The sequence below is a fragment of the Pteropus alecto genome, unplaced genomic scaffold, assembly GCF_000325575.1.
Source record: "Pteropus alecto unplaced genomic scaffold, ASM32557v1 scaffold20, whole genome shotgun sequence".
NCBI classification, from domain to species: domain Eukaryota; kingdom Metazoa; phylum Chordata; class Mammalia; order Chiroptera; family Pteropodidae; genus Pteropus; species Pteropus alecto.
Window position 1 is genome coordinate 25,862,561 of NW_006436298.1, and position 12,284 is coordinate 25,874,844.

Below are 12,284 nucleotides of genomic sequence, written 5' to 3' on the forward strand. Positions count from 1 at the left end.
CTTGGCAGGTTAATTTAGTGGAAGGAAAGGAAACTTGGGGAAAGGCTTGCTTAACACTTGCTCGGGGCCGAGGAGGTGCCTGCCCGCATTGCCTCCTCCTGTATGGTGATGAGGCACTCCGCAGGGCGTTCAAGCTTCCTTTCCCGGCTCCCGATAAACATCACTTTTTCAAACGAAGTCTTATTAAATATCGAAGGTCCGTCACAGTGATATCACAATGTGACTTGAGAGGAGGGTCAGTGTAGGAGCCTGCAGGATGCCCTGCAAACAGCCACAGCCCTTTACTGAATGAAGAGAATAAATCCCACCCTAGTTAAAACGATGGCTTTTGTTTGGAACAGAAGTGCCGGAGTCACAATGTACGGGTGAGATGTCTTACCATTTTGCGGCATTGAGTATATGGATTCCCTTTTGGGATAGAAAGTAGGAAAACTACCTGTAAGGGAGAATTCACAGTTAGAGAATTCATTCTCTAGTTGATATATGTTTTCCTGCCAGTAGTTAATTAGGTAGTTTGTCATTAATAGAAGCCAGAGTCTACCCCTGTTTGGGTAGGTAGGTTGCCACTCAAGAAACAGAGACAATTGTGCACTGTATATCCCAGACACCATCTAGACTTTGTTTTATGTTGTGCTTCACAAATGGGCCTGCGAACTACTCATTATATTTTCCCTGTCCCTAATTCAGAATGCTTTATTCTACTGCCATCTTCCTGTCTATGCTGTTCAATTAGGCTTAATGATGACAACTTTAATTCTGAATTTTCTTTCTCATTCATGTTCTATTTGTAATTGCTAAGGCTCCAAGCAGAGTCTGGTAAAGTCACTACGAGAATTAAGGAAGATTTAAATGGAAAGGAACCTTAGAGACCATCTAGTACTTTAGTGTAAAATATGTTAAATACAGATGGTGAAATCCTTTCAAATGACTATTCCAAGGCTTTTTCTTTGTTCTAAGTAGAATGCTTGGAGCTTCTATCTTTGTAGGATTTTAAGTGTGAAATTTAATGTAAATTAAAAAAAAAAAATCTGCACAAGGCTGAGTCATCCATTGGGTCAAGATCATTGCTAGCTGATTTGGTGAAACTATGCCTACAGAATTAAAGTACATTCTCAAGTCTTAAAATAGGGATCTTTACTCCCCTCTGAGAATATGCTCCTCTGGATATGAATATTTGTAAATTGTCACATTTAGGAGAGCAGTGGAAAAGTCCTACAGAGGAGAACAAAAAAGAAGCAATCCTTCAACTTTCATGTAGGAAATTGGATTTCTAATCCTTTCCTATCTGTCTTCCAGATTTTCAAAGTCTGTGCTGGAGATATTTTGGCAATGCATCATTTTGGTTAATGTATTAATCACTATTAGAGCCTTATCTGGTGTCCTTTAACAAGGAGAATAGAAACTACAGCGTCTAAAGTCAACAAGAGATTCACTCCTAGCAATTTGAGGTGTTTTCATGTTAAAGGTAGACTGGTTTTTTATTTCAGAACTTTTGAAGGATAGCTGTAGAATTTTCTAGTGTCTTCAAACAGGACATGGTATTGCAGAAAGTATGTTTATCTTTGTACTTAATCCTTTCGAGTACAAAGGATATGTACATTTAATCTTTTATAGATCTGGGTATTCTGGTATAGAGAATTTCATTATCCATATAATTTATGATTGCAGGAATTATCAAAGTTTGGTATTGGCTTTTGTTACACATTCACACTCTTTTAATAAAATCTTCACCACTTACATTTTCTCATATATTTCTGTACATGGAAAGTGTTGTAACAGCTTAACAAAGACAGTTTTACTAATTCAGGAACACATAGCTTTCAGTTTAAATCTTGTGATTTTACCCTCTGACCTATAAATTTGTAAAGGAGGCAAATTTAGTTTCTGTTTTGTCATTCTGGCTTTCACTACTCATGTATTCTAGCTGTCTTTCTGTATTTTCCCTGTTAAAACTTACTGCTGGCTCATTTTTCTTGGGCCCTCCTCTCTGCCTACTGATAATGGTCTTATTCGATGAACGTCCTATATTAACCTATCCAGGTAACATACTGCTGTAAACCATTTAATATGCACATCTCCAGAAAAGGCTTATAAAGAGGGATTTTAGTGTCAGCAATACCCATTAGGCTCAGAAGATATTTTTGGTCTTGCACTTGGGAGGGACTGCTGACTATTATGCTGAAGGCTGGATATCCATTCTGGCTTTGGATCTTTGGTGATATGTGTGTGTGTAGGGAGAGAGATGTGCTGGACCAGTACTCAAGAATGATTTAACAGTAACTATTATGTCCTATCTGGCAGGTAGTGATTTATATATTACCAAAAGACAAACAAACAAAAAGTGGTGGCGACTCTTTAGGTCTTTAGATAGATATTACTAGATTAAGGCAAATAATTATTTGATGACTGGCTAGCTTTATTTGTCTTCATGTGGATGCAAGGTTGGGGTATTTCAGAGTAACTTAAACTCTTTATTATGGCTCACCCTCAGAATCTGAGTAGATCTGAGGTCGTTGAGCCTAGGAATCTGTGACTTTATTTTGAGGATGTTAGAAGTATTCACCAGGAGGAAGCAAATTCAGGATTTGGAAGCATATTGACAGAGAAGGATCTCTTTTCCTGTGCATGAGTGCACACATGTATATATGTGTGTGTTATGTGTGTGTATATGTATATGTATATGTATATGTATGTGTATATGTATATTTACCTCTGTGCTTTCTAGTTTGTGGTATGGCCTGAAGTAAATCTAGGGTGAAAAAGCATCGATATTTTGAAGTCCTAGAACTGAAAACATAATTTGAACAATTTGTCGATTTTTTCATATGAACAGAAATCACTTTCAGTACTACAACTTGGTACATCATCAAACAAGGAGGATTTTCCTGTCTTATAAAACTATTTTTGTTTTTGTTTGCAGATTGGCATCTCATTGAAAATATTTCCCAACTTCCAAAATGAGAATCCTGAACAATAAATTAGATATTCATGGATTGTAAGGCAGTATAAAGTTGATTTCATCTTTTTATCTTACAAATAATAATTGTCCTATAGTATGCATTTCTTTAAAAAAATTTTTCTATCTCATCGGTCAAAAATGTGAGCTTACCACATTTTGTTTATATATATATATTTTTTTCTATGATGAACTACTGCATTGAGAGAAAACCCTTATAAAATGGAAAAGTGTAGTTTTTCTCCATGTGATGGAATGTAAGTTAAATTCTGTTTTTAATCTTTCTGTCTTAAGTTTTTCATTTCATTTAAGGAAAATAGGAACTATATAGGAATAGAGTGTTAACATCATTTAATAGTCTAAGATTGAGGCTGTAACTAGAAACCAATTCAGTTTTTAACTGGAAAGCAGTGGTGGAAAAGTTCTTTGCTTTACATAACAACCTCTAAGAAAGAGTATCTTGGGACAAGATAAACAGACAGCCTCTATTAGATGTAGTTAAAACCAGTGATTATTATTTATCTATGGATGATCCTTGAAAACTCAGTCTGGAAGATTTATAACCAAGAAAGATTGGTTATGAGGAAATTATTATATAGAAAATTAGCAAGGGCAATTTCCTCAGTAGTTCAGTCAGACACCATTTTTTGAATGCCCACTTACAAGTAGATTTTCTGCTAGACACTGTTAGAAAAGACTTCACAGACCTGTCATCAGATAATGCTAACCTTAATAAGAGAAATGAAATGGAAGAATCTGTTTTATTTTCATGCTAATATAAAAATATAGAAAGATAGAAGAAGTAAAAAAGCAATAAAACTTTAAGACAGTTTTGTAATTATGAAATAAATGTATAGGATTGTCTTTATAACCTGTTCGTATAACATCTGTTACCAATAAGCTCACATTTCTTCTACTGATTAGTGTAATACTCTTGTTAGAAAACAGCAGCATTTTGACCCTCTCTGAAGCTTTAGGAATTTGAGATGTGGAGGACATTAGCCAACATTACCCCAGAAGTTGGAATGGAATTAGATGAGGCCCCTGGTTCTTGGCAGTTGAGGTGAAGAGGACGGTGCAGCCATGTTCTATAAATTAGTTACCTCATGTCTTGAAAACTGTAAGAGGTTGGAGTTGGCACTAACACATAGGCCTTTGCATAATGCTATTGGAGCAACCAGAGAAACCACTCTTTTTTTGTTTTGAATCCCTAAATATGCATTTTTTTCTGAGTATTCACAGGAATTCAAGATTGGGAGTGGTGGGAAATTTTGGAGCTCTTTTGTTCCTTTTATATCTAGTGGCCTTTTTTGAAAAGGCTCCTCATCACCTTAATGTTTCTGTGCAGTAAATGTGACAGAGTCCCCATCTCTGTGGAAGAGTGGTCAGGGTTCCCCTGTAACCTGATTCATTGTTGTGAATTCATTTGTGATTGTTCTGGGAGCTCCCATAGGACTTTGAATCCAAAGATCTTTAGGGAAAATTGGGACTTAGGAGAATTAGTGATAAAGGTGAAAGAAATGTATAGATTTATGTAAAGGAGGAGGCTAATGGGCAGAGATTTTCAAAATGGTCATGCCTTGAGCCTTGCAAGTCTTTGGCTCAGAAATGAGCCTCGTTTGGAGAGCAGGACACTGTGTGTGAAGCTGAAAGATAGACTCAGGGTTGGGAGAGGTAGGTGGATCTGGTTGGACAAAAGAAGTTGAGCAGGGAGGGGACGAATTAGTTAAGGCATTTGAAGGCCTTGGTAGTTAGAAAACATTTGCCACGAGTTCGATCATACTATATGCACTTCTCTCTTTCACAGTTACTTGTAAGTTAGGATTGTTAACTTTCGTGAATGTTTTAGATTTTAAGGAAAAAAAAATACAAAAGAGGGCTATAGAGCAATTGACTTTGAGGGACCATCATGATAGCAGTCCCTGTTCTTTATAGCCTAGTTTTACTTCACTTTTCTACTGATGCTTGAACAATGAGACAATTAAATTTTTTAAAATTCCAACCTTAGCATCTAAACTATGAGGAAACCAGTTCCTTTTGTTAAATAAAGAAAATTCAGCCTTCCAAGGGATTTTGAAAAAACAGTGGAGAATCAAGTCAACTGTAGAAGATCCTTTGAAGTTCTTTTCCTTTTGGAGTGTTTTCTTAATGAAGATCTTCCTGGGCATTCTTCCCATGTATTTCAAGAATGCAGTCACCAAAACAAAACTCCAGCCAGTTGTCCAGACTTCTGTGGATTGGGGGGCTGGGTGGTCCAAAGCCTTCTCCAGTCCCGCTGTGTTATTGGAGGAGACCAAGCCAGTGAGGTGGTTGAAGGTAGTAAAAGAAGACTTCCTGATGTTTCAGGGTAGGGGGTGGGGGAGCTTCATAAGCTAGGAGAACAGGACGATGGGAAATGCAGTGACAGAACCGGTACCTCTGTGGGTTGGGTGTGCTCTTTTCACAGCAGTGATGATGAGGGCTCTGTGGTAGTGTTTCCCAGACAACTGCCTCAGGTATCATTTGGTGTCATAGAGGAACTTTCTGGTGGGCAAGGAGGCTTTGGGTTATAGTATTTCTCACAGCTGTAACTTAATTTGTAATATTTAAAACAGACTGTTCATCATTTCAACAGTATTATACCATCCCAAAGTTTTCTTTAGAGGAAGAAATGTATGGAGATTAGTGGGAGTGAGTAATTGAGGAGAGTTATATGTTTAAAAGGTCTTTATTTAAGTTGGTATTGGTAGTGTGATTTGAAGACAGAAATTGTGTCATACTTGTCTAGTTTCTTCTTGCCCCATAATTGTCAAAAAGGCCTCAATGGTTAAGTAAGGGAGGCCGCTGTGGCCCTTGGAGTGGGAGGAACTAGTGTTTCCCAGATTTATCAAGATCATGTCCATGAGTTTGGGATTGTTTCCCCTTGTGCATATTAGCAGTAGTTTCTCTGCTTTTTTAAACTAAATGTTAAGTACCTAACTCTTAGGACCACTGACGTTGTCCGTGCAGCGTCTAGATTGGGTGGCTAGATTAAGAAAACATCTCAGACTGAGCAGAGTATTTATTGGTTGTTAGTGGGAATAAGAAATGAATTGCTCTTTGGAACAGCAGCCTCACTTTCATTTGCATCAAGGCAGGCTACTGAGGTAACTTTCCAGTTGAAGGAAGCACACAGAAAAATAATTGATTGTAGAAAAGAGGGTCTAGACTGACTTGGGGATTAGATAATAAAAATATGTGTGTTTAGTTAGAAATAAATATTCACCAAAATGTGGCTAGCTTTGTTTGAGTCTAGTTGTCCACTGTCATTGAGTACATAGTTCTGTTTTAATTAATTGCCAATTTGAGAAAAGACTTGAAGAATTCATGCATAGAAGCTTTTCTTGGCAGATAATCAGATGACAATGACTACTGGTAGAAAAAAAATGTGGTTACAATCCTAGACTTTTGCATAATCATTACTATTTTTTTTAAAGTGGGCTGTTGATAAACTGACCCTCAGTAAGTTGTAAATTGATGGCAGAGTTTTTGCTATAGAGATTTAAGACTGTCATTACCTTGTGCTTTATCAATCTGATGAGTCAGATGGAAAAATATTTCAGAGAATTATCAGCAAAATAATTCTTTGTTCAAATCCATCTGAGATCAAGTTTAGCAAATATATTCACCCACTGAGGTATTTTCTAACTCTTAAGCATTGTGTATACATTGAAGGGTTCTTATAAATTTATTTTGCTGATCTCATTCAGTGATATACATTCTCTGTTAAATCACTTTTAGGTGATTTACACCATTTTTAATTTTGAATAAGGAATTATGGCAGGTTAAGATTCTTTTGAAAGCTATATCCAGATAATTGATGGAATTAAGAATAAACTCTTCAGCTTTAGATCTTAGAAAGGTGTTTGTCAGTTTGTAGATTTGCCTAGAGATTAATGTAGAGATTAATTAATGTAGAGATCATTTGTAGAGATTAATGAGCATAAATATTTAGATATCATTGACAATTTCAGTTGCTTTTTATAGCTGAATCTTTCTAAGTGATACACTGAGGATTGTCAAGGACTGTGGGAACTGTGTTAAGAGGAAAGATTTTTCAAATATTATATAAGATAAAGATTATAAATTTGGACTGGAGGACAACTTTAATATAAATATAAACATTAGGATAAATAATTTAGCCTAGAAAAGGAAAAGAAAATTGAAAGTTAAGCTAAACTAATTTTATTTTTTCCCCACGAGGATATTGGCTAACTTTTAAGTGAATAAAATGGCATATCTTTATGTGAATTCTGATCATTGTCATAATAATAAATAAGGATTAAAGGAAGCAAATGCTCTCAATATCCCATACTGTTTATCTGTATTCTTTAGTCCATGGAATATTATGTTTCATTTGTTAACTTGATGCTTTTTAGGTATCCTCTAGCCAGAATTTTAACTAGAGTATTTTCTCTGTGGAATCTACAATATTTTTGAATGCTGATTGTTTAGTAGGACTAAATGGATATTTTTAGAACTTTGTACATAATTGTAAATTTTATATTTTCTCTTGGTTCTATATTAATTCCATTGTGCATAACAACCAGAGAAAATAAAGATAAATATGTATATATGGACTATATTGTACAAAAAATTTTTTAGAAGATTAATGCTTTAGGCTCAATTTTGTTTTATTGAAACCTACTAATACTGTGGTTCATACCTACTTAATTGTTATTTTTCTTTTTTTTGGTTATTTTCCCATTTTTTACATTTTGAATTTCTTTAGTTTTATACTATGCTAATAGTTTTTCTCCATCTCTTACTTTTATCTTCAAGACTGAAAATAGAACAACCCAAAATCACTTTTCCATGTCTCCTTGCTCTATCCTTCTATTGAGGAGTCAGGAGTAGGAATCAGAGAAGCATAGAGTGAATATTTTAATACAAATTCTTTTTGTATACCATTTTAAACTGCCTCAATTAACAGGTGTTTTTGAAATTTCTTTTTGACGTGTACTTTTTATCTCTTTTTAAAAAGATAATAGTTTTTGAAAAGATAGCCCCCTCAGAGAATAAATACATTTAAATATACCTTCCCTGTGTGCTAACTTGTGCCAAGCTTTGTTCTTAGAGTACAAATATGAATACAGCATGGTCTGCCCTTGTGGAGCTTACAATCCAGCAGAATTAATTTTTTAAAAAGGTATACGAACACACAAAATAGTACATTCTCTTCAAAAACTCTCAGGCTTCAAGAAGCACAGGACCCATCCCACACCACTTTCCTTAGATACATTTGATTTTGTACTTTTTTTTCATTTCGGAGATCTATCCATGAATCTATCTCATTTTGTAAGACTACTGTATAGTGTAGTATAATAGAAAAGAGCAGTTCAGACTGCTGCATTCAAATCCTAACTCCTTAGTCGCTAACTCTGGGATTCTTATTCCAGGATAGTACCTAGACTGTCTTTACTTAAAAACTATAATGTGCTCAGAAACAGAAACTTTTTCTGATATTAGCTGAGGTTTTCGATACAGGGTGGTTTGACATATTCCAGCCAGGTTTTTAAAATTGGGGAACAAATAATATTTCTTGTGTCTTATTTATTAAAGGCTAGAGGCCAGTATAGGAGGATTCTTTCCATTACTGTTATTATGTATTTATAACACTTTCAGGGAAGTGCCATGTAAGAGTAGAGGAACTATTCATTTCTATATCCAATTTAATTCTGGTGTAGATGTGTTTTTCTGGTTCCTTTAAGCAAATGTAATATGCAACACCTCATTATTCATACAAGTGGAACTTGTTTCAGTCTTAGATCAGGTATTAAATATATTTTGTCTGTCAGGTGGGGTCGAAGTAGTTAGGAATTTAAGACCAAAAGGGTTAGTGTTAACATGGAGATATAGAATAAGGGTACTTCATTAACTGGTAACAAGGCCTGTATTTCATAGGTATCAGGAATGTAAACAAACATGTCTCTGTTTAAATTCATACCTATTTTGCTATGTTTCCTTACAGGAAGCTTAATAAGAAGCTAGTTTTAGTAGTGAATTTGTACTTCTGATGGTGACTGTGACATTCTTATTTTATTATTATTATTTTTGCCAAAGGATTGTAACTTGGCAGCAGTTTTTGGCTCTGAGCATGATATGAATCATGGCCATTTACCTCCTTACCTCCACCCTGCTAGGAGTCTCTGGAACTTTTTTCTCCCCTCACAAAGATAATAGTTTGAACTTGTAAAACATAAAGTAGCAATTTTGACCAAATAGCAATACGAATAATGTAAGGAATAATCCTTCAGGTGGCTATTTGGATGGATTGCATGGGAACAGGATAGGGGCATTTCTCATTTGGGGGCCACGATTGTTCCTGGGAAACCTCAGCATTAAGAAGATAGTATTTTCGCACAGAAATGAAATATTGGAGCCCGCATTTCTACTCAAGGATGCTCAAAGAAACATAAATGGTATCTTACGAAAGTAGAGGTACCACTTGTTTAGGACTCCATTTACTAAATGTTTAAAACCACGTTTCGAGTTCTATATGAGGAATGTATATACTTGTTTAGCCAGAAACCATCAATTACATATAACAAATAAGCATTCTTTCATATTTGGTTGCTACTAGATTTGGCACCTAACGTAGTGTCCCACACATATTAGATGTTCAATAAATATATTGGAGATTAGTAGTATTTAAAATACCTCCAAAATGAACATTTAAATAACAACTTTGTTTTGTTTGTACTTTTTTTAATTTAGAGGTTTTTTTCTATTTTTTCTAAGTAAAGTTGAATTTCAATGCTTTTTTCCTTTTTCTATAGCAAATAGAGTAATTCCAAATCGAATTGTTTTGGGAATATTCTTATCAGTGTTCATTCAGCTTCTCTTTTCACTGAAATGCATTTTGAGTACTTGCTGCATTTCAGACACAGCAAGTGCTTCGTACATAGTGCTAAATAAAATGTGGTCTCAGTGTTTGAGGGGAAGAAGATGATGGTTAAAGGAAGGGAGTCTTTTACTCTGAAGCATTTTCAAAGTCAAAATTAAAGAATGACCCCATATTATCCTCTTCCCTTCATTTATCTTCTGTGCTTATTCCACAGCTAGAGACTGAAGTGATACAGTTAAATCAATTTCTTGTCCAGCAGTGGTGTAGGGCCTTCTGGCTGACTTGCTGTTGGGGTAGTTTGCCCTTCATTAGAAAGCCAAAAAAAAAAAAAAACAATTCCCAAGCCAATTAAATTCAACTTTTAAAAAAGAATTTCCTAATTATCTCAGAATTGATAGGAAGGCACAAATTGGTCATACGTAGCATTCATGTGGCCTTATGGAAAGAGTAAAGGAAGTGAAGCGACATCATGGCTGTCAATTAAGGAAAGCCACTGAGAGACAGGGCTCCCTATTCGTTGATATAACAGAATAACTAATTGAGTTAGTATGAGTTAGTTACAGCATGAGCTGGGCTGTGAAACTAACTAGTCGGGAGATGTTTCTATCCTGATGTTAATCCAAGGGTAAAAATTAAATGACATCTGGAGAAGAACAGAACCTATACAACTTCTTAGTGGCCACGTAACATGAATTATGGTGTGTGAACTGTGAAGACATTTATTCAACACCTCCTTCCCTTTTTAAAAAAAAAAAAACCTCCATTTTGCCCCCCTCTCACTCAGTATATATATGGAGTACTTACATGGAAACAGAATCTACGCAGTGTATTAGTTAGCTCAGGCTGCCATAATAAAATACCACAGACTGGGTGGTTTAATTTTATTTTTCTTACAGTTGTGGTGTGGAGGTTAGTTGTTCAGGTTCAAGATCAAGGTGCCAGGCATGGTTGGTTTCTGGTGAGAGCCTTCTTCCGGGCTTGCAGATGGCCACCTTGCTGTATCCTCACATGCCGTTCCTGTGTGTTTGTAGAGAGCTCTAGTGTCTCTCCCTCTTCTTATAAGAACACTAGTCCTGTCAACCTCACTCTTATGATCTCATTTAACCTAATTTTGTCCTTAAAGGCCCTGTCGCCAATGTCCCCAGTCACATTGGGAGTAACATAGCAACATATGAATTTTGTGGGAGGGACAATTGAGTCCATAACATGCAGCCTTTGTTTTGGACAGTTTGTTTACCTCAGGGTAAGATAGATTATGTTTTTCCACTGGAACAAGTTATTGGAGTCTACATTCCTGCCTGGGGATGCTCAAAGGAGCACATATGGCAAAGTTCAATTACTTTCTTCTGGACCCAGGAATCCAGATTGATCCAAAACTCTTTGTCCCTTCCTGCCCTACTATAGAGTGATCCAGATCTTCTATATTTATTTTCTTTATTTTATATGTTTACTATACATGCTTTTTCAAACAGTATACTGAAACTTACATGCTTGAATCAATATGTCTGGAGCGTTTGAGATTTTCTTCTTTGAAATCAGAGTTTTGCTTCTCAAACTTTTTGGTCTCAGAATGCCTTTTATACACTTAAAAATTATTGTGGACCCCTGAAAGTATTCATGTGGGTTATACCTCTAGATATTTACTGTGTTAGAAATTAACACTGAAAAAATTTAAGAATATTAATTTCATAATAACAATAAATAACTTTTTACATGTTAACATAAATAAAAACTTAATGAAAAATAACTGTTTTCCAAAACAAAAAAAAATTAGAGGCATTATTTTGCATTGTTGCAAATCTTTTCAATGTCTGACTTAATGAAAAACTAGATTTTCAAATTTGCTTCTACATTCAGTCTGATTAGCCTATGGACAGCTCTACTGTTCACTCATGAGAGACTGGGTGTGAAACAGCAGATAACCTCTTATTATTAAAATAGTTTTGATCTCGAAGACCCATGAAAGAGTTTCAGAGTTGCCCAGGGTACCCATACTACATCTTACTCTAAACAATAAACCTGTCTTTTACAGTGACAGGCAAGGAATACCTTAGGAATCCACAGCAGGTAAAAGTGGAGCCGTTGGAATTGGACAGCAGGTTTCTTAAGATAGATCTAGGTCACAGGAGAAAGAAATGTTCTAGCCAGGCTCATCTGACAAACCACATATCAGGTGCCTTATTTATTTGAGGATTATACAGTTACTTATTTCAGCTCTGGTTAGTTCTAAACTAGGGAGGACACAAAATTTTTAAAAACTACTTAACTGCCTTTAAAAAAAAGAATTGAGTTTTATCTATTTTTTGTTTATATCTGAAGGATTTTAAACATGCTTGTCCTCTTTCCCAAAACCCTCCCTCCAACGTGCATATAATATGGAAACATCATTTAACTTCTTCACCTCTTGGTGGTTTTTTAGGCTTACCTTGATTTTAATAAATTAAAGGCCTACATGGTTAAGTT

General features: G+C 35.4%; 1 protein-coding gene across 2 annotated transcripts in view; it reads left to right on the forward strand.

The window, feature by feature from the left end:
• The window catches only part of LNPEP (leucyl and cystinyl aminopeptidase), an 87,716-nt gene that overhangs the window by 758 nt on the left and 74,674 nt on the right, over positions 1–12,284 (forward strand). The gene's annotated exons all lie outside the window — the stretch shown is intronic.